Raw genomic sequence first — 22,136 nt, forward strand, 5'->3', positions numbered from 1 at the left:
TCCATATCGCAGCACATCTGTTCATTACTCAAAATATGCTCATGTTTTCCGATATCCACTCCTTGATATAATCCTTGTCCCTAATTTGCTCTCAATATAAAAAAACAACAAATTTGGTATCGAACGGAGCGGCCGCAGTGGAGCGTAGGAGTGATTGAAGGTTTCTGAAATTGTGTCATGTGATTATGAGGGTTCTCAGTAGATATCAGAGATAACTGACTCTCAAAATATTTTGGAGAAATTAAGGGACCTCAGAGGATATCAGAGCGGGTAATCCACGCTTAGTCGGTATCAGAAATAGTAAGGGAAATTCAGGATTTATTAATGACGCTGAGGAGGTATTGGAGTGAGTAAGGCTAGCTCGGGATCTATCAGAGAGCGTATGTGAAAATTTTGATGCTTCAGAAAGTCAATGTAACATGAGTAGTTCTGTTCTGAACTTCACATTTTATAAATATCAGCATGGTTAATTAAAGCAAACTTTGAAATCGAATGTCACAGATGTTTTGCCGTCTCCCACTTCGGGGATATGAGATGGTCGATTGAGGCCAGACTGAACATTTGAAGCGCTCAAAAATACATTGATAACTAACACAGATCCTCCAGCCCAATGCATTAAATAACAATACAGATACAGTTAATTACATTCGAATAATCAGAGACGCAAAAACCGTTGCATTTAACACAATAACAACTCACAAAAAGATGTGAATCTAAATTGGAGACACTCAAGTGTAATTACAAAAATCACAGGTAATTGATTGTTGTAACAGAATTTTAATTGAGTTTTTTTTTAACCATGCTGTAAATATGAAAGTTTATGTGAACTTTCTTCAAAAGCCGCTGTAGATTTCTGTGGAATGGTTTAACTCCTATCCGATAATTTACGATGTTGATTACCTCAACATTTGAGACCAATGGATTGATTCTTAACAGAATGATCTTAAATAAAGTCGCTTCCAAAGCTATGCAGAGTTGTCTAAAGTTGATAGGTAAAATAGATTAAAGTGTAAGAATGTTGATGAGCAATGGCGGATTTTTAAGTTGATATTTCCTAACTCTCCACAACAATATATTCCAGTCAGAAGGAAAGACATTAAGAGAAGGTAGAACCAACCGTGGCAAACTAATGAAGTAAAGGATGGTATCAATTTAAAAACAATGGTATACAATGTAGGCAAAATTAGTGGGAGGCCAGATTATTTAAAAATAACAGCAAAGGACGACTGAAAAAATAATAGAGTGAACATGGATTATGAGAGTAAAGTAACAAGAAATATATAAACAGATATTAAGAGGTTCTACAGTTATATAAAAGATGAAGAGAATTGCGCACGAGGTTGAGACTAGGAAATAAATAATGGGGAGCAGGAAAATGGGAGAGACTTTGAACTCATATTTTGTACCGGTATTCACGGTAGAAGATACTAAGAATATCCCAATAATAGATCATTAAGGGCCTATATTGAGGAGTAAATTAATACAATCACTATCACTAAAGAAAATGAGTTCAGTAAAATAATGGAACTAAAGCCAGCCACGTCTATTGGAGCAGATTGTCTGCAGCCTCGGGACTTAAAAGAAGATGCTGCATAGATATTGTTTGCAATCTACCAAAATTCTCTGGCGTCTGGAGAGATCCCAGCTGATTGGAAACCTGAAAATGTTTATTCCCCATATAAAAAAGAAGGGAGGCAAACAGCAGGAAACTATAGACCAGTTAACCTAATATCTGTCGTTGGGAAATTGATGGAATTCATTATAAAGGAAGCAGTACCAGCACAGTTGCAAATTAATATTGCAGTCAAACAGAGTCAGCCTAGTTTTATGAAAGGGAAATCATGTTTGACAAATTTTCCTGAGTTATCTGCGGATGTACGAGCAGGTTGCTTTAGGGGAACCGGTGGTTGAGGTATATTTGGATTTACAGAAGGCATTCAATCAGATGCCAAGTAAAATGGTACTGCGAAAGATAATAGCTCAGGTGTTGGAGGTAACATATTAGCATGGATAGAAGATTGGCTAAATAACAGAAACAGAGAGTGACTATAATTGAGTCATTATCCACTTGCAAACAGTGAATAGTGAGGTGCCACAGGGATCAGTGCTGGGGCCTCAACTATTTACAATCTAAATCAATGACTTGGATGAAGGGAACGAGTGTAATTTAGCCAAGTTTGCTGATAAAGCACAGATGGGTTTGAAAGCAAGTTCTGAAAATTAAACAAGAAATTTACAAAGGCTTATACATCGGCGAAGTAAACATTTGGCAGAAGCAATAAAATGCGTGAAATTGTGAAGTTATCCACTTGTCAGAAAACATAACAAAGCATATTATTACTTAAATTGAGAGAGATTACAAAATTGTGCAATACATAAGGACCTTACGGTCCCTGTGCATGAAACAGAACAAAAGAGTATGCACAAGAGCAAGTAATCAGGAATGCTATCCTTTATTGTAAGTGGGATGGAGAATAAAAGCAGAGAAGTCCTGTTACAACTGTACAGGGTAGTGGTGAGGCCGCACCTAGCAGAGTACTGCTTACAGTTGTGTTCACCTTATTAAAACATTTCATAGAAGGAGCACTTGGTTGATTCTTGCAATAAAGGGGTTGGCTTATGATAAAATGGTGAGCAGATTTCGACTATTCTCATTGGAGTTTATAAGAAAGAGAGGTGATCCTATTTAAATAAATAAGATAATGAGGGGACTCACTCAATATGGTAGTTGCCGATAGGACGTTTCCACTAGTGGGGGAATCTAGAACTAGGGGGCTTACTTTAAGAATAAGGATTCGGCCATTTCGAACAGATCAGCAGAACGTTCTTCTCTCAGAGGGTCGGATATCTGTGGAATTAGCTGCCCCAAAGAGATGTGGAGGCTGAGTCATTGAATAAATTTAAGATGGAGACATACAGAGTTTTGGACGATAAGTTAGTGAAGCGTTACGGGCACCCAGCAGGGAAGTGGAACTGAGTCCTAGATCTGACCAGCCTTGAACTTATTGAATGGTAGAGCAGTCTCCCAGGGGGAAAATGCCCTAAAACTGCTCCTATTTCTTATGCTTTTATTCCACTGGCCCTATTCTGCTGACCCCAAAACAATACATACTTAGAACTATTAAAACAAACCCGCCGTGGATGCAAGGCGACATCGTTTCCTGGAAGGTATAAATGAACTGCGCCGAAAATGCAGAAACTACATAAAAAGATTCTATACAAGGAAATGTTTGTATGTCAAATGTAAGATTCGAAGCCATGTCTCCAGAGGAGACGACAATCTGACTGGAGAGCCTTAAACCGCTCAGCATTTCTGAGTTCATCATTCATACATCATTGTCCCTGGATTTACCCTCGAGGTAAATCAAACATATCATTCACTTCGCTAGCTGTTTCTGGAAGGCATAATGGCTTTTAGTTTTATGAACCGCAGTGGTCACAGCACAGATCGCTGCAGAACAGCACCTCCCATGGTTTACTACAATTACACCCTACTGTTTGTTCACTAATATATAACTAGCTAGCTATCCATTCTTCCATTTCCTTACATTCTATCATAGTTTTGCTGCATCCGTCTTTAAAGGGACACCATTTTCTCTTGCCTCTCCTATTCTATTAATATACTCAATAAACATTTGTTGCTAACTTGTATATTCCTTGCACGTTATTTGACATCTGCTTTTATTACATTTGGCATCCCTTCAGCTTGGTCATACTTTGAGTTAAAAACGTGGTTTCTCTCTCCATTATGCCTCTTAAAAACAGTAACAATTGTAATCATATTACCTACATTATTAGCAAGACGCTCAGTTGATAACTGATTCTGGTCGATTGTTCATCGTCAAATCTAATTTGACAGGTTCCTTTTTCGGCTCCAATACCTATTGTAGAAACTGTCCCATCGACATTAAGAAATTCATTGCCTTTCCTGCTTAAACTTTTCTGCTTTTCTCAGGCTGTGAAATAAGCATCTCCCATTAACATGAAATAAATTTGTGGTGGAGCAAATATAATATAAATGTGCTACTGCCTTAGCACTATTATGAGGGATAAAGGAAATGTTTAGGTAATTGAGTTAGGCTAAATGAAGACAAAGTGCCGGCATCTGAAAGGATAGTTTTCGACGATGGCGGGTTATGGAGTGAAGAACAGGTTAAAAAATCGAGTAAAATGGGGTTTGAGGATAGAAAGGAGAATTTAAGAGTAAAGGACAGTTTATCGGGGTGGTTGTGGCTAATAGAGTCCCATGTTTTCCGTCCTGTTGACTGTGTGTATTGATGAATGGAATATAGACTGATTGTATCAAGATATAGAGCGGTTATCGCCGAAAATTGTCGTCAAAACCAAACTGTCAAACACGAAATCTGAGAGAGCAAAAAGTAACAATTTACCATAAAATCAACAGTGAATTTCTATCTTAGTTAAAAATTGTGAAAAATGTGAAAAATGTACATATACACTTACACAATTTATATCTAAATATTCGACTCATATATACACACCGAATATTTATTTTACAACAGCGCACTCCTACATACCGACCTCGTTTATATCTTGCCCATGTTCTGGTGGCAGTTTTGACACAAGGCCACACATTGACCTTTTGCAATTTCCAGATTCTGTCCGTCCTGTTTCGCATATTCATCATTGTATGTGCTACAGTCCTTGAAATACTCAAAGTCTAAACAATGATCGTTTAACTGTTTGCAGATACAGTCGGTCCTGATTTGCATTGTACGATCGGATATGCTGCAGCCCGCTGAAAACAGGCGGTTAAACCGAGCAAGATTTCGGTTCTGGTGGTGAATGCTGCTTCTGACAGATTTCTTGGTGTCCTGCCGGTGGTGTGGATTGGAAAGCTCTTGTGTCACACTGAGTAAAACTGAAAGTCATCAATATAAGGAAGTCGCTCATGAATCCAATAGGGAGATCAGGTGAAAGATAGGTTAGAATGTGGAACTAGCTAAAACAGGGAGTAGTTGAGGTGAATAGCAGATAGGCATTTAAGGAGGAACTGGATACGAACATGAGCGACATGGCAATCGAAGGATATGCTGCTAGACTTAGATGAAGTAGAGTTGGAGAATGATCCTGTGGAGCATAAACGCTTGAAAAGACCAATTGTGGCGAATGGCCTCTTCATGTCCTGTACTGCAGATGTAAAATATCTGAATACTTCATCGATCCATAACTGCTTTAGGCTCCAACCCAAAATGCAATTATTTTCACGAAAGCCTGTAACTAATCTTATTTCCTTGACTCTCGAGGTCTCAGGTGCAAGATGCAACTGCCTCCACAACCCACCGCCTTCCCCACACCTCCGAAACTTCCAACATTTATCAATTCTACCGGAGCACTTATCGCGGGAGCAGCAATTCCTTCATTTTGCGATTTTGAAATAGGACAGTGACACTAATCTGTTTCTTTCATTGACCATGTGTTTCGCTAATCTGCCGGTATTAGGCAGAGAGAGAGAGAGAGAGAATACAGAATCACGCAAGGGGAGAGATAGTCCGAAGGGATGAGATGGACAAAGAGAGAGGCAAGTACAGAAAGAGATTGGAACAAAGAGAGACAGAGAGCGAGAGAGGGGCAAAGACAGAGAAAGAAACAAAGGGAGAGGGGCAAGGAGAGACAGAGAGAGCGAGAGAGAAGGACAAAGGCAGAGGCAGAGACAGAAAGGGAGAGGGACAGGGAAAGACAGAGCGAGCGAGAGATGGGCGAAAGACAGTGACAGAGGCAGATAGCGCGAGGGAGAAGGAGAGGCAGAGCGAGCGAGAGAGAGGGCCAAAGGTAGAGACAGAGAAAGAAAGGGAGCGGGACAACGAGAGACAGAGAGAGCGAGAGAGAGGGCCAAAGACAAAGGCAGAGACAGAAAGGGAGTGGAACAAGGAGAGAGAGAGAGAGCGAGAGAGAGGGCCACAGACAGAGTCAGAGACAGAAAGGGAGAGAGACAAGGAGAGAGAGAGAGAGCAAGAGAGTGGCAAAGACAGAGACAGAGACAGAAAGGGAGAGGGACAAGTAGAGACAGAGAGAGCGAGAGAGAGGGCCAAAGATAAAGACAGAGACAGAAAGGGAGAGGGACACGGAGAGTCAGAGAGAGCGAGAGAGAATGCCAAAGACAGAGACAAAGACAGAAAGGGAGAGGTACAAAGAGAGAGACAAACATCCTTATCAACCTATTGAATTGTTATCCCTCGCAGTTAGTAAATATGATGAACCAAATGACTTACATTTTGTCGCACCTTTCAGGATTCGAAACGTGAAAAAAAGTAATTGTTTTGGAACTTCGTGTTTCTGCCCTGGATTGGGGAAAATATAGCAAATTCACGGCAGTTTCTTTCTGACTATTTCTCTCTCTCTCCCTCACTCCCTCTCCCTCGGCCCACACCCTCCCGCCTCCCTCGCTCGCTCTCGCTCTCTCTCGCTTTCTGTCCGTTTGTTTTTCTCTCACGCACCATCACTCCTTCTCTTTCTCCCCCACCTTCTTTCTCTATCTCTCTCTCTCTCTCTCTCTCTCGCTCTATCCCTTTCCGCCTCTTTCTCACCCTCACTCTCCCTTGCACTATCCCTCATCCCTCTGTCTATTTGTTTCCCTCTCACTCACCCTCATTCTCTCATTTTCTCTCACTCTATATCCCCCTCCATCACTATCTCTCTCTCTCTCTCTCTCTCTCTCTCACTCTTTCTCTCTGTTTCTCTCTCTCTCTGTCTGTTTCATGTCCTTCGTATCCTGGATAAAATCTTTGAACGTCTCTTCAAGTCTATCCTGACCAATTAATTTTATCCAGAAGCTATGAAGGTTAAAAGCCCCTATGATTATTGCCGTGCCTTTTTACAAGTCTCCATTATTTCTTGATTTATACTCCGTCAAACCTTGCAGCTGCTCTTTGGAGGTCGATGGACTACAGCCAACAGCGACTTTTCACCGTTATTGTTTCTTATCTCCACCCAAACTGATTCAATATCTTGATCCTCAGAGCCAATATCGTTTCTCACGAACGCACTGATCCCATCTTTTATTAACATTGTTACCCCACCTCCTTTTCCTTTTTGTCTGTCCTTCCGAAATGTCAAATACCCTGAATATTTACTTTCCAGTCCTGGTCACGTTGCAACTACGTCTATATAATGACTATCAGATCATACTCATTTGTATCTATTTGTGCCGTCAACTGATCTGTTTTGTTAGGAATGCAACGTGCATTTAGACAAAATTATTTTAAAATTGTTTTTTTACTCTTTTTTCCTGCTTGTTTCCTCTGTCCTAAAAACTCACTTTGTATCTTTTTGCTTTTTAATTCAAAATCTACTCCCCTCCCTATTGAATCTATTCTAAGGTTCCCATCTCCTGCCAAAACTAGTTTAAACCCTCCCCAACAGCACGAGCAACCACCGCCTACCCCCGGCCCACCGCAATGCGAGGTTATTAATTTTGGCTCTGTTGAGGTGCAACCCGTCCGGTTTGTACAGGTGCCAACTCCGCCAAAATCAGTCCAAATGTCTCAGGAAATTAAACCCTCCCTCCTGCACCATCTCTCCTGCCATGCATTCACTTGCTCTATCCTCCTATTTCTCGACTCGCTCGTTCGTAGCAACTGGAGTATTCCGGACATAACTACCTTTCTGGTCCTACTTTTTAACTTCTCTCGTATTTCCCCAAACTCTGCCTGCAGACCTCACCCCTCTTTCTCCCTATGTCATTGGTAACAGTATGGACAATGACCTCTGGCTGATGACCCTTCTCCAACAGAATGCCCTGCAGCCGCTCGGTGACATCCTTGCCTCCAGGAAATAAAATATTATTCTGGTGTCACATCTACGGTGGTAGAAACGCCTGTCTGCTCCCCTGATTATTGAAACCCCGACCAGTATACCTCTTCCATTCTTCTCTCTCCTCCACTGTGCAGATGAACCACCTTCGGTTCAGTGGATTTGGATGTGGCTGCAGTCGTCAGAGGCACTATTTCCACACAGGTGCTCAGAAGATAATATCTGTTGGCGAGCGAGATGGACTCGGGGGCTCGTGCACTACCTGCCGAGTCCTCCTATTCTGTCTGCTGATCACCCACTCCCTCTCTACCTGCACGCTCTTAAGCTGCGTCATGACATCCTCTAGATGGGAACTGGGTAAATAGTTGATGACGAACAATTTGCCGAGCTCTGGGAAAAGTGTCTCATCCCATGCTTCTGTGATGCTGCAATCCACTCTCTCAGTGAGCTTGTATTTTCACCTGTAAACCTCACGGATTTAATTCCAGGCCGTGCCGGCAGGGATTTTCTCATATTTAGTGTGCTGGTTCTCTTTTTCTCCCTCTATCATTCATTCTATTTCTCTCTGACTCTAACTTTCTTTCCGTGTGTCAGTGTCGCTTTATGTCTATCCCAGTTGCAGTCAATTTGTGTACGCTTTTCTCATTGGGGATCTGTTTATCCGGCAAATATGACTTTCTCTCTGTCACTCTTTCCATCGCTCCCCATATTAGTTTACTCAATACCTTATGGTTTATGCCTTATGCGCTGGTTTATTCTGAGATTGCTGATACTGAGTCGTTGATGTGCATTTTACATTATTCATTAAAATATGTTCAGTGTTGACGGGTAGATTACATGTTCTGTAAGTTAATGCAAGGGGGTTTGTTGTCCAGTTACGGACGACCAGTTCAAAGCGTTATTTACCTAAGTGCTGTGTTTTGCAGTTCAGCTTTTCACCATCCACAGTTTTTACCAGATATATATCCTCCCATGTTTGCAGAGTATGCAGACGTGTAGTTTGCTCTGCATTGAAAGTTAAATTTTAAGTCTCCAAGCGATTTGCCATATTTGCAAGCACTGCACTGCAGCGTGCCCATGACGAGATCGCCGAGTTGTTAAGGCATTGGAATTAAAATCCAACTGATGTATGCCTGCGTGGGTTCCAATCCACTCCAAGTAAATGTTCAATTAATTGGTTTGAGAATTAGACTTAATGCTTGTTTGTATGAAAGCGTGGAAGCGGTCCATAATCTCTGCAAATGATGTATTTGTAATTCTCCCTTCGAGACAACGTTTCTTTATTTATAATAGGTGTTTGCCAATTGACTGAACAAAGGAACAGGATTAGGCTATTTCGCCCCTTGTGCCTATTCGCCATTCTGTTAATTCTTGGCTGAGCTCTATCATAACTCCATCCATCTGCATTTGCTCCACATCATTTTAACCAGTGTCTAGCAAAAACTATCAATCTAAAATTAACATTTTTAATTGAGCGAGTATATCATGCTTTTGTAGAAGATAAATCCATCACCCTTTGCGTGAAGAAGATTTTCCTAACTTCTCTGCCGAATAGCCTGTCTCTGATTTTAACATTATGTCCTCTTGTCGTTAACTCCCCCACGAACGGTGAAAAAAGCTTTATCTCTATCAATCTTATCAATTAATTTCAAAACCTTAAAAATCTAAATAAAATCACCACTTAACCTTCTATATTCCAGGGAGTACAGGCCAAGTTTATGTAATCTCTCCTCATAATTTAACCCGTGGCATCCTGGTAACATTCTGGTGAGTATGAACTGAACACATTCCAATCCAGCCTATCATTTCTAAGATTCCGTGCCCTTAAGGGGACTAGATATAATGGATAGAAACAGCTTATTGCCCTTAGCAGAGGGCTCAACAATCAGCAGCCATACATTTATACTGATTAGAGAAGGTTTACAGGAGATGTGATGGGAAATTTCCACACGCAGATAGTTGAGGCTGTGTAAAACGCAATACCTAAAGAGCGGTAGAGGCAGTAACATTTAGAACATTTCAAAAGTATTTGGATGTGCAACTGAAGTGCTGTAACGTGCAGGGTTATTGAGCTTAAGGTGGAAAGTGTGATTAGGCTGGATAACAGTGGCATGGACAGGTTGGGCCGAAATTGCCTACTTCCATGCTGTAAACTTCTATGAATCTATTATATTCTATATCTTAGAGGACTCCAGATATAGTCTAACTACATCTCTGTTCAGTTGAAGAAAAACTTCCATTGCTTTATAGTCTAACCCCTAGTTATAAAGCCTAAAATGCCATTAGTTGTTTCGAATATATTCGTAACTTGCTACTGCATTTTAGTGGTATGCGCACTGAGACTGCAAACCACTTTGGAAATCCATCCCTCCGAGCTGTGCTCCATTTAATTATTACTCGGATCTAATTTTTGTGATCTAAAATGGGTGACCATACAATTACCTGTTTGGAATCTATCTGCCACTGAATCGTCCATTCATTTAAACTATCAGTATATCTTTATAAGTATACGCTAACGTCTGTACAAATTACTATATCACCAATATTTGCATCATCGGCAAACTGGGATATCTGGCTGCCTGTTGTGCCTTCTTAATCTTTAAGAAATATAAAATGAAACAATTTCTTTAAAACTGACATTTTAAAACGTGCAGTGCTTTGAAGCCCTGATAGGGTCTGTGCGAAGAGGAAGGTAGGAATAAGATTTCAGCTCGATGACTCATTTGATCCGACAAGTATACATCATGCAAATGTGCGATGTTTTCAAACAGCAAAGGCACGAGCTGGCATTCCCGTAGCATCTTTCACGAAGGTAGGATGACCCAACTGCTCGCCGTTGCTCAGTTTGAGTTCTGACATGACCCCCAGCCTCCAGACATCATTACAGCCTTGGTCCAAATATGGCCAAAAGTGATTAATTCTAAAATGAGGAGAGAGTGATTGTCCTTGACATCAAAGGAGCATTTGGCCGAATGTTTCAACAAGGAGGCTCCTAAGTTGAAGTCATCACGGGGTTAATCTCCACTGCAGAAGACATACCTAGCCTGAAAGAAGATGGTTGTGGGTGTTCGATGCCAATCATCTCAGCCCAGGCTACGCTGCAGGAATTCATCTTCACCTGCTTCATCAATGATCTGCCCTTCATCATAAAGTCAGAAGTGGGCATGATCGTTGAAGATTGATTTTTCCAACTCTAGTATCAACTCCGCAGAAAATGAAACAGGAAAAATATTATCTTTACATTATTGTGGCGTGGTGAAAATCATGGAACTCCTTCTATAACAGCACATTGGTAGTAACATCACCTCAGTGACAGAACTATAAAACCATAGAAATTTAGAGCACAGAAGGAAACCATTTAGCCCATCGTGTCCTTGATAGCAGACAAAGCACGAGATTTTCAGGGTGCGGTGGTCAATTGGTAAGGTGTCGGTCTCATAGACCATCTGGGCCGATCGAGATTTTATCATGTTAAATGCGACATTTTAAAGCTTTTGCCTTTTTATATAACAAAACACTTCATAATGTTGAACTTATGTCATAAATCGCCTCTAAACGTTTTATATTCAAATGAGAAAAATATTTCTGACAGGTGCTAGTCCGATTATCCCAATATGTATGAAAATTTAAATCCCGTATTAAAACCACACTGTCTTGACGACACGTTTGTCTAATCTCCACATTTATATATTCTAGTGCTTGACAGCTGCGACTAGGGGGCCTATGCACAACTCCCACTATTGTCTTCAATCCTTTCCTATCTCTTAATTCTACCCGTAAAGTCTCCACGTCCGGTTTATCTGAAGTTAGATCCTCGCTTAGAACTGAATCATAGAATCATAGTTATTTACAGCATGGAAGAAGGATATTTCGGCCATCCGGGCAACGCGGCCAACAAAGAGCTATTCAGCAGAATCCCATGTTCCAACTTTTAGTTCGTAGCCCTGTAGATTATTGCACTTCATGTGCATATCCAAGCATGTTTTAAATGTGGTGAGCGTTTCTGCCTCCAGCACCATTTCAGGCAGTGAGTTCCAGACTCCCAACTTGCTCTGGTTGAAGACATTTCCCGCCAAATCACCTTTAAACTTGCTACCAATGACTTTAAATCTATGTCCCCTGTTTGTTGACCAATCTGCTCAGAAAAATAGGTCCTTCCTGTCCAGTCTCTCTCTACCCCTCATAATTTTGAAAACATCAATAATGTTTCCCCTCAGCTTCCTATGTTCCAATGAAAACAAACCTAGCCTACCGAATCATTACTCATAGCTAAAATTCCCCAGTCGAGGCACATCCTCGTAAATCTCTTTTGAACCTTCTCGAGAGCAATTACATCTTTCCTGCAATGACGTCTACGCAATATTCTAGCTGTAGCCCAAGTAATGTTTTATATAGCTCAAGCATAACTTCACTGCTCTTGTACAATATACCTCGGCGAATAAAGGTTAAGTATGCCACATGCCTTCTCAAACAGCACGTTTTCTTTGAAACCTGAAACAGGGAGTCAATGATGTAAATACTACAACAACAACAACTTGCATTTATGTAGCGACTTTAACAGAGTAAGACGTCACACGGCGCTCCACAAAAGCTTCAGACAAATCAAATGACACTGAGACGGAGCCACATAAAATAAAAATTAAGGCAGATGCCCCAAAGCTTGGTTTTAAGGAGCATCCATTTTGACATCTTTTTGACACACCCTAGGACAGGAATATTAATCAGTGTTATTTCCTCTAGGTCTGAAAGATGTGAGAAGTTGACTTTTGAATTGGACCCATGGGTGTCGATTTCATACGATTACATAGGATAGTCAATGGAAAAACAGGCTATTCGGCCCAAACTGTCAATGTCGACGTTTGTGGTCCACTGGAGCATCCTCCCCTCTTTCCACATCCAGCACGATCAGCATAGCCCTCCATTCAGTTCTCCCTCATATATTTATCTAACCGCTACTTACATGCATCTATAATATTTGATTCAACTACTCTGGTGGTAGCGAGTTCTACATCCTTACCACTCTCTGGCTAAAGAAGATTCTTCTTAATTCCCAATTTGATTTGTTGCTGATTTTTCTTAAATTGATGGTCTCTAGTAGTGGCGTGGTCAATTAGTTCGTTGCGTGCAATCTTATATTCGTTCATGTAAATCTGCCGAAAAATCAACCATCTATTTCAGTCACTCATCTGAAGTAAAGGAAGGCTGTTTGCTTTAAGAATCTAATGGCACGTTTTCATCATTAACCATCTGGTTGCATGGGCAGAGCAAGCTGTGTCGTGGACTTTCTTGCACATTATTTCTCTTTGTGCACAAGAAGCAGGAGATTGAATGACTGACGGAAGAATTAGGAACAGGAGTAAGCCATCTAGCCCCTCGAGCATGCTCCGCCACTCAACAAGATCATGGCTGATCTGGCCGTGGACTGTACTCCTCTGACCCACCCGCTGCCAAAAACCCTTAATTCCCTTTTTGGCTAAAAATCTATCTATCTGTGATTTGAATACATTCAATCAGCTAGGCTCAACTGCTTCCCTGGGCAGATAATTTCACAGATTCACAACCTTCTGGGAGACGAAATTCCTTCTCAACTCGGTTTTAAATTGCCTCCCCCTTATTTTGATGCTGTGCCCGGAATTTCTAGTCTCCCCGACCAGTGGAAACAACCTATCTGCCTCTATCTTGTCGATCCCTTTCATTATATTAAATGTTTCTCTAAGATCACCAATCATCATTCTGAACTCCAACGAGTAAAGACCCAGTCTATTATCATAAGGTAAACCCCTCCTCTCCGGAATCAGCCCAGTGAATCGTCTCTGTACCCTCTCCAAAGCTAGTATATTCTTCCTTAAGTAAGGTGACCACAACTGCATGCAGTACTCCAGGTGCGGCCTCACCAATACCCTATACAGTTGCAACAGGACCTCCCTGCTTTTTCACTCCATCCCTCTCGCAATGAAGACTAACATTCCATTCGCCTTCCTGATTAACTGCTGCACCTGCAAACTAACTTTTTGGGATTCATGCACGAGGAGCACCAGGTCCCTCTGCACCGCAGCATGTTGTAATTCCTCCCCATTCAAATAATATTCCCTTTTACTGTTTTAATCCAAGGTGGATGATTTCACATTTTCCGACATTGTATTCCAGCTGCCAAACCTTACCCATTGGCTTAACCTGTCTAAATCTCGTTTCAAACTCTCTGTGTCCTCTACACACCCACTTTCCCACTAATCTTTGTGTCATACTTTCCCCACAAGTGGACCCACTCTGTATCTACGGTATCAAAACCTTTCAAGATATTAAGGAGCTCTATTAGTTCACCACTCAGGCTTCTCATTTCATGACAAAGTACATTGAGCTTGTCGATTCTTTCCTGATAGTATACCATCTTCTCTGCACCCTATCCAGTGTCTTGCTAGTTAATTTTATAATATGGCGACCAGAATTGCACACAGTACTCCTAATGTGGTATAACTGTAGAGAGTTCGATATTGGTCATTTTGAAACCGGCTTGGCGAGGCTGCCTGGTCTATTTAAAAGGGGCCCGCACCTCATCTTTTGAGGAGGCAGTTCACAGGCATCCTGTAGTAACTGAAGGCCGTTTGCTTACAGAAGCTGATTGTACATTTTCAACATTGTTGATCTGGGTGCACGGGCAGGACACGTCGTGACAGGGACTTGTTGCAGCGTAATTGTGTATGGATGCAAAAAGCCTGAAATGGAATAGTTGAGTTGTGCTAGATGGCAGACGAGAGGTTAAGTCGATGGAGTGCAAATCGATTGTGTCAATTTACTTTGTTATGCGTTTGTTGCTGATAAACCTTCCAAGCATTTGACTGAATATTACATAAATTAGGCTTTGAATCCAAATATTATCAAAACTGTAATTTCCTAGTACCATTATGGTACATATCAGAAATAAACACCTTATCCATTATGCTGCGCGCTCAATGACTAAGTCACGGTGATTTCTTACGTTTTTCTTGATATGCCAACTGAATTTACTGACTGGAAGAATTGTATTAACTCCACGTGATCGGCTCGGCTCATCCTTGTGCCGAATTGCGAGTGGTGCGAGCAAATTCTGGAACTGAGTCATTACTGTTCTTTAAGGAAGGATAAATGCCGCCTACACGTCCTGCTATACACGTGGGCAGAGTCCCATCCAACTCCCATGATGCTTAATCCCCTCTTCGTGGGACTGGAGTACCATTTTCAAGATGGAAGCTCATGGTCGACTCAGCAGAAAGTGAATGTTCTGCTTGTTCTTTCAGCCAGCTTCCAAATGGCATCCAACTGCCGTGCGAGCATTGCTGACTATTCCAATACAACAATATTGGAATGTCTTTACAAAACTAGTTTTGAAACGTGACCTGTATTATCAAATAAGATTTTGAAGCATTAATAGCTTTATATTGTCGTCTGTGTCGGCATCCACTTGAGGCACACTCTACGTTAAGACAACTATATGCGGTGCTGCTTTATTTCACTGCGAGCGCGAAGGGACATATCTGTGAGGATATTTGCCCCTAATTTACACCATTCCTGTCCTATAGTCCACGTCTTTCGATACCCATTGCTGACCTTGTTGCTGGTTAGATCAGCCCAGGCAGTCCATTTAAAAGTGAGAATCCAATCAGCGAAAAGCAGAGAAATATAAGAGGCAGAGACAGGAGAGATAGAAAGAAGCATGCGAAGACAATAACAGAAAAGATCATTGCAGCTTGAGGGGAATCTTTTTGCTCTCTTGAAATGTTGTAATGCGTAAAGGATAATTGGGCGACAGTTTAAACGTGCCTCCTGCCCTGGCGGATCTCTCAGGCTCTGCGAGAGGGAAATGCAGCCCGGCAGCTGCAACTCTTACTTATTCAAGCACTGAACGGAGCTTCAAACAGTGTAGCGGAGAGCAGGTAAACCTGAGTGGATTTCAGGCCCAAAACATTAAACCTTCCGGCTATCGCAGACTGTTGTGGTTTGCTGCAAACAATTACTTTCCAGCCCCGGAACAAGCCAATCCTATCCTGCAGGGCTATGGGGAGAGGACAGGGGAGAGGAACTAGCTGAGAGCTGGCACGCTCTCGATGGGACGAATGGCCTCCTGCTCAGCGGTAACCATTCTATTAATTTACTTTTGGACTTTGGTGGGAATCGAATCAATAAGTTTGAATGTTTCTGTGGAACTGAATCAGCGAGAAGTCCAATGCACGAGCCATTGCAACACTGAGCACAACAGTTTTAGTGAAATGTTCAGGAAAATCATTGTTTCTTTTGAATGTGGTGCAGGAATTATGTGGAGATAACCAAAGCGTTTACATATCTTCTCTTTGAAATCGAGTGTTTTTCCGACCCATTATTATTTACATCAGAGTTATTGATTAAATGTCAAAACGCCTCCACTCCATCCCACATATATGTAAATTTTTCATCCTCCGTTGCAATATTGTGTGCTGGAATAACACAGTGAATATGTAGGGAACATTTGGGGATACATCAATTGTACCTTCGATTACTGTCGAAATGTCACAAAAAAGCGATCAGCTGTACTAGGTGAGGCTCGAGCTCACAACCTCGGCGTTTCTAGGTGCTTACACTGTCATATAAGTACTGCGCCATATCCAATTCCGTCGCAGGAGATATGTGCTGATGCTGTGTGGTATTAGTGCTTCCACCATACAGCTGCCTATTCAACCTGTCTTATAATTCCTCCCCTAAAAATCTATCGAGGTTGGGGCAATTGACATTTTCAAATTTCGCATTGATCGATTTTTGTTTGGCAAGGATATGAAGATTTATGGAATCATTGCAGACAAATGGAATTAAGAATTAGTTAAAAGGGACAGAAACAGAAACAGCTGCAAACAAACGTAGCATTTTATTCATATTTAACAGCAACAATATACGTGCCGTGCGCAACTATGCTGTGGTCAGAGAAAAACGCCCGAAGCTTCCGAAACTCCTGTGGCTTTTCTGTGGCTCTATTTCCTCTCTTCCCTTCCTCCTGCAAGCTGCCAGTTTTTACACCTTGTTTTTAATGTTGCTCTGGGCGAGGGCATTCCACATTCTCAGAACCATCTCTACCGTTTCATTGCTTGATTTCTATGTTTATTAATTATGAAACTCCTTGATCTACAATGGTAGCGCTTGCGACAATATATTAAAAGGCGGCTTATTGGAAACACGTTGTGATCATCGTTTGGTTTTGTACATAATTGAACCTATATCACTCAAGAGGGAATGTTATATTTACAATAAACTATATCGTCTAATAAATGTAGGTTCATTCGCTCCCTAGTGCCAGATGAGGAATTGTTTGATCCCCTCATTTATTTCATGTGGGGAACAGGCACGGGAACTAATTCAGAAATAACCCCCAGATTGACACTGAGATAACCGCAGCAAGAGAGACAGACAGCAGCTTGGTACATGGCGGAAAAGACAAGAGAGATGGATAAATAGGAAACGGCCTCAAACTCTGAAAAGTACAAACATCACATGCAAAAGCATTGGCTGCTCTAGTTGAGGCTCGAACTCACAACCTCGGCATTTCCCGGGCCTGTACTGCTTTATAAATACCGCGCGCTAACCGGTTGCGCCACTAGAGCTTCACAGCCTGGGGTCTTAGTGCTCCTTTCATATAGCTGCCTGTTCCATCTGTCTTACGAGGAAGAAGGCAAAGAATCATCGAATCATTCAACACAGAAGGAAGCTGTTCATCCCACCGTGTCTGTGCCGACTCTCTGCAAGAAGCCTTCAGTTATTGAGACTCCATAGATTTTCGCCATAGACGTGTTTTATTTTTTGTATAATGTTTTGTTATTTGTAATGAATTTGGAAGTCCGTGCGGCAAATTTATAAATATATTTGTGCATTATCTGTGAGTTGTAAATTAAATTTTGCGGAACATTGAAAATCAAATTATTTGTGTTCATATATGTGTTATTCTAAATGTATTTGTTTTTATGTCTGTTTTCTTTATGAATTTATCTCTAATTATCTCCGTGCTATAATTGTATTTACGTTTATTTGCGAGGTGTTTACAGGTAACATAGATACAAAGATATACACAGAAAATACATATATAACAAACACAGATGCTCCACAATACTATTATAAATAACTTTGTTGCATTCAAATACATAAACACTAACACAGATATACAAAATATATTTATATCCCACAGAACAATTAGCAACTTAACACAGAGACACCAAAATATATTTAGAGCTATCTCTGATCAAATAATATTTTACTCCTTACGGTCCTCAGCAAATTCTGCTGTGCCTGTGTTTCCTCTGCTTGTGCTCAGTGTAAGGGAAGTTTTAGCCGAACCGGGGTTTATCGTTTCCCAAGGATGGGCTGATGTGTGCTGTCTGAGCCACGTTCACTGCTATCATTAAAATATTAAAATCATCTGGACTTGTGAATAAAGGCATAATCACAACATCTACAGATGTTTCATCCTGGTACACATATCCATTGCCAAATTAGTTCAACCCCTCACCCGCCCCAGTTGTTAAACTTCCCGCGAGGGCATTGGTCCAAACTCTATTGATGTACAACCCGACCGAGTGGAACAGTTCCCTCCTGCGCCAGAACTGGTCCCAATGCCCCAGGATTCTGTAGCCCAACCTCGTGCACCGTTTATCCAGACATACGTTGCTATTTCTAAACTCAATAGCGCGGGGCACTGGGAATAATCCATAGAATTCCTTTGTGGTCCTGCTCATTAATTTCCTCAATTGCACCTGAAAATCTGATTAAAGGAACTCATCCCCTTGTTTACTTATGTCATTGGTTAGCACATAGATCACGACTTATTCTGCTCCCTTTCGCCCCTGAAAATGTTCTGCACCCACTCAGTGATGTTCTTTACCCGGCAGAAGGGAGGATACACACCACGCATGACTCACGTTTGCCGTGCAGAAAGGTACTGACATTCGAATCCCCAATGACGTCAACATATGTTACTTTTTCGTTTCAGAAGCAAAGAACTGCGAATCTTGTAAATCTGAAATGAAATCAGAAAATGTTGGATATATTCAGCCAGTCAGGCGGCATCTATGGAAAGTTTACTGATGACGGCGTTGTGATTAAATTTGATTGACGTGAAGCGTCAACAATGCAATCCAGACACGGTCCGATATTGTAATCCCAAAGCACCAGTTTGTGAGTATTGAAACCAATGCGGTTACCACGCATTAATCTGGGAGCTAAATTGTTGTTGTTGTTCTGGTAAAGTCGCAACAGCAGAGGACTGCAATGAAATATCCAAGTATTTAAGATAAATATATGTTTTACAATTAATAAAACGAGCCAGTTCCAAAAGACATTCAATCTTCAAAACGGTTAACTTCCACGTTTAATTTCCGCCATGTCTGCCGGAGTAAAACACAGGTATTGGCTGTTTTTATTAATTGCAGTCCATTGCTGTTGCGACGAGTTTACTTTGAACATTCTCCCTTTAAACATTCTCACAGAGGCCGCCTGACTGGTTCACGAGTACTCGACATCAATGTTTACTCACCCCTGTGACCGCCACCTAGTGGTTAGGATGCAGCGCTCGCTCCTTGTCGGCACATGTTCGACGCCCATTCCGGGATTTTTTAAATTAAAATGAAGCTTAATAAATTAATTTCATCACATGCTGTGAAAGATTTATAATTATTGCAATCGCCATTGACAATTGTCACGTTCTGTTTCAGACTGATGGAAATACGTGGCAACAGAGAGCCTGCCAAACTTCCAACAATTGAGGTCCATAAGGGCACGTACGATAAAGCACGCACCCGTCGAGGCCCCTCAAGTGCGCTTCTCAGAGCGCGACGTGCCTGCACCGAAAACTGGCACTGGGACAGTCAAAATGCCTTGTGACAGATCCAACGCATCTCCAAGAGAAGGGTGCTTGAGGTCGGAGATTTGCGCGATTCTCTCAACTCTTGCCTGGAAGATCTCCTTCAAAATCTTACACCTGGTAAAGGTGATAGAGAGATTGATAGGCAGGGGGAGACAGTTACGTGCATGTCACAGAAAGAGAGAGACAGACAGGTGGTTTTGATGCAGAGGAGACAGTCCTGAGAGAAGAAAGCGAGACAGAGATTTTGAAAGGGAGAGAGAGAGACAGACTAGGGGGAGGGGAGACATAGAAACATAGAAAATAGGTGCAGGAGTAGGCCATTCGGCCCTTCTAGCCTGCACCGCCATTCAATGAGTTCATGGCTGAACATGCAACTTCAGTAGCCCATTCCCGCTTTCTCGCCATACCCGTTGATCCCCCGAGTAGTAAGGACTACATCTAACTCCTTTTTGAATATATTTAGTGAATTGGCCTCAACAACTTTCTGTGGTAGAGAATTCCACAGGTTCACCACTCTCTGGGTGAAGACGTTTCTGCTCATATCGGTCCTAAATGGCTTACCCCTTATCCTTAGACTGTGACCCCTGGTTCTGGACTTCCCCAGCATTGGGAACATTCTTCCCGCATCTAACCTGTCTGAACCCGTCAGAATTTTAAACGTTTCTATGAGGTCCCCTCTCATTCTTCTGAACACCAGTGAATACAAGCCAAGTTGACCCAGCCTTTCTTGATAGGTCAGTACCGCCAATCCGGGAATCAGTCTGGTGAACCTTCGCAGCACTCCCTCAATACCAAGAATGTCCTTCCTCAGGTTAGAAGACCAAAACTGTACACAATTCTCCAGGTGAGGCCTCACCAAGGCCCTGTACAACTGTAGCAACACCTCGCTGCCCCGTAATCAAATCCCCTCGCTATGAAGGCCAACATGCCATTTGCTTTCCTAACCGCCTGCTGTACCTGCATGCCAACCTTCAATGACTGAAGTACCATGACACCCAGGTCTCGTTGCACCTCCCCTTTTCCTAATCTGTCACCATGCAGATAACAGTCTGTCTCTCTGTTGTTACCACCAAAGTGAATAACCTCACATTTATCGACATTATATTCATCTGCCAAGCATTTGCCCACTCATCTAACCTATCCAAGTCGCTCTGTAGCCTCATAGCATCCTCCTCACAGCTCACACTGCCACCCAACTTAGTGTCATCCGCAAATTTTGAGATACTACATTTAATCCCCTCGTCCAAATCTTCAATGTACAATGTAAACAGCTGGGGCCCCAGCACAGAACCTTGCGGTACCCCACTAGTCACTGCCTGCCATTCTGAAAAGTACCCATTTACTCCGAGTCTTTGCTTCCTGTCTTACAATCAGTTCTCAATCCAGGTCAGCACACTACCCCTAATAACTTGTGCTTTAACTTTGCATATTAATCTCTTGTGGGACCTTGTCGGAAGCCTTCGGAATGTCCAAATATACCACATCAACTGGTTCTCCCTTGACAAATATTTGGAAACATCCTCAAAAAATTCCAGAAGATTTGTCAAGCATGATTTCCCTTTCACAAATCCATGCTGACTTGGACCTATCATGTCACCTCTTTCCAAATGCGCTGATATGACATCCTTAATAATTGTTTCCATCATTTATCCACAACCGATGTCAGGCTGACCGGTCTATAATTCCCTGTTTTCTCTAACCCTCCTTTTTTAAAAAGTGGGGTTACATTGGCTACCCTCCACTCGATAGGAACTGATCCAGAATCAATGGAATGTTGGAAAATGATTGTCCATTCATCCGCTATTTCCAAGGCTACCTCCTTAAGTACTCTGGGATGCAGTCCATCAGGATTTATCGGCCTTCAATCCCATCAATTCCCCAACACAATTTCCCGACTAATAAGGATTTCCCTCAGTTCCTCCCCCTTACTAGACCCTCTGACCCCTTTTATATCCGGAAGGTTGTTAGTGTCTTCCTGAGTGAATACCGAACCAATGTACTTGTTCAATTGGTCCGTCATTTCTTTGTTCCCCGTTATGACTGCACCTGATTCTGACTGCAGGGGACCTACGTTTGTCTTTATTAACCTTTTTCTCTTTACATATCTATAGAAACTTTTGCAATCCGTCTTAATGTTCCCTGCAAGCTTCTTCTCGTACTTCATTTTCCCTGCCCTCAGCAAACCCTTTGTTTTCCTCTGCTGAGTTCTAAATTTCTCCCAGTCTCCGGGTTCGCTGCTATTTCTGGCCAATTTGTATGCCACTTCCTTGGCTTTAATACTATCCTTGATTTCCCTTGATAGCCACGGTTGAGCCACCTTCCCTTTTTTATGTTTACGCCAGAAAGGAATGTACCATTGTTGCAGTTCATCCATGCAGTCTCTAAATGTCCTCCATTGCCCATCTACAGTCAACCCCTTAAGTATCATTCGCGAATCTATCCTAGACAATTCACGCATCATACCTTCAAAGTTACCCTTCTTTAAGTTCTGGAACATGGTCTCTGAATT

At 41.9% G+C, this 22,136-nt stretch overlaps 1 non-coding gene across 1 annotated transcript; it reads right to left on the bottom strand.

The window, feature by feature from the left end:
• Positions 1-17,281: 17,281 nt before the first annotated feature.
• trnai-uau (transfer RNA isoleucine (anticodon UAU)) lies at positions 17,282-17,375 on the bottom strand. Its single transcript has 2 exons — positions 17,338-17,375; positions 17,282-17,317 (listed from the first exon to the last, which is right to left on the bottom strand). It is a non-coding gene; the product is annotated as a tRNA-Ile (tRNA).
• Positions 17,376-22,136: the final 4,761 nt, after the last annotated feature.

This window comes from Pristiophorus japonicus, unplaced genomic scaffold, assembly GCF_044704955.1.
Source record: "Pristiophorus japonicus isolate sPriJap1 unplaced genomic scaffold, sPriJap1.hap1 HAP1_SCAFFOLD_327, whole genome shotgun sequence".
Taxonomy (NCBI): domain Eukaryota; kingdom Metazoa; phylum Chordata; class Chondrichthyes; family Pristiophoridae; genus Pristiophorus; species Pristiophorus japonicus.